Below are 1,669 nucleotides of genomic sequence, written 5' to 3'. Positions count from 1 at the left end.
TAGATCTGTCAGAGAAATGAGGTCATAGGGCAAACCACTGTCCCCCATATTGGACAGACAGACAGGTTCATACACAATTACAAATTACCAGAGTAGAAACCGCAGAGCAGAAACCTACAGAGGAACCAGCTCCTGAACTACAAATGACAAGTTGGAAGCACAGTGTGGACAAGTCTGAGAGTTAAAACCTCCAGGAAAACCAGTCTTGTGGTGGTGGTGGGGTACCCATACTTTTGTGAGCTTTACCTCCAGGGGCTCTACTAGATTCTCACAGTGAATATCAGAGAAAAGTCCCCTTGCGCTTCCTGCAGAGAGAGGGAAAAGTAACCATTTTAAAATACGTCAGAACTCTCTGTTCTTCTTAAAAGGCCTGTCCTCAAGTGTAACTGTTTTGCCAGAGCCTTACCTATTGGAGTTATCTGACTGACCTGGGGAAGGAAAATACATATTATCATCTCCCTTTAAGTCTTCTACCTAGGGGAAGAGAAATACCCTATTCTATTCCTCTCTAGTCATCCTGTCCTACCTAAGGCAGTGAAAAACTGAGAAGGACTTGTGAAGTTCACAGTCCAGTGGCACAGGCTCACTTAAAGACTGAGACCTAATCATAAGACTATGAAACACTTCCTTCTCCCCTCACACCTTACTACCACATTATTAAAGGCCTATTTACCAGAGTCTCTTTTACCTACCACATCATGTCTGGCTTTCAGCAAAAAAGATTACAAGGCATACTAAAAGGCAAAAACACAGTTTGAAGAGATAGAGCAAGCATCAGACCCATACTCAGATATGGCAGAGATATTGATATTATCATACATTCAAAACAATTATGATTAATATGCTAAGGGTTTGAATGGAAAAAGAGGACAACGTGCAAGAACAGATAGGCAATGTAAGCAGAGAGATGGAAATTCTAAGAAAGGGTAAAAAAGAAATGCTTGTGATGGAAATTGCTGTAACAATAATGAATGATTTTGATGAGCTCATTTGTAGACTGGATGTGACTGAAAAAAGTATCTCTGAGCTTGAGAATATGTCAATAGAAACTTCAAAAACTGAAAAGCAAAGAGAAAAAATACTGAAAAAATGGAACATAAAATTCAAGAACTGTGGTACAACTACAAGAGGTGTAACATATATGTAATGAGAATACCCAGAGAGCAGTCAAGATGGCAGAATAGGAGGATCTGGGGTTCACTTCCCCACAAATACATCAAGAATACATTTACAAGTGGAACAATTCACACAGAGCACCTGCTGAATGTTAGCAGAGGACCAGACACCTAAAAGGACAAGAAAAGATCCCCGCATAACTGGGTAGAACAAAGGAGAGAAAAAGAAAAAAGGAAACAGGATGGGACCCGCCCCCCTGTGGAGCAGCTGAAGGAGAGAAGTTACCGCAAATGGGGAAGCCCCCTCACCGGAGGTGAAATACACTGAAATGGCGGGGGCAGGGAGGGGCCTTCAGGGGCTATTGGAAGAAAGTGCAGTGGCTCATCTGTGGCAGGCAGGAAAGAGTGAGACTTTCATGGATGGTCTGTACCAGAGCCCTGTGCGCCCCAGCCTGAGACAGGTGTCTGCCAAAGTGAGTGGGGGTTGGTTGGGTGCTGAAGCGTGGGGTTAGGAGAGTGGACCCGGGGAGAGGACTGCTGTTGGCTGCGCGGAG

The sequence above is a fragment of the Hyperoodon ampullatus genome (genome assembly GCF_949752795.1).
Source record: "Hyperoodon ampullatus genome assembly, chromosome: 4".
Taxonomy (NCBI): domain Eukaryota; kingdom Metazoa; phylum Chordata; class Mammalia; order Artiodactyla; family Ziphiidae; genus Hyperoodon; species Hyperoodon ampullatus.
The sequence above is the reverse complement of the archived record's forward strand: the minus strand, read 5'-3'. Positions refer to the sequence as shown.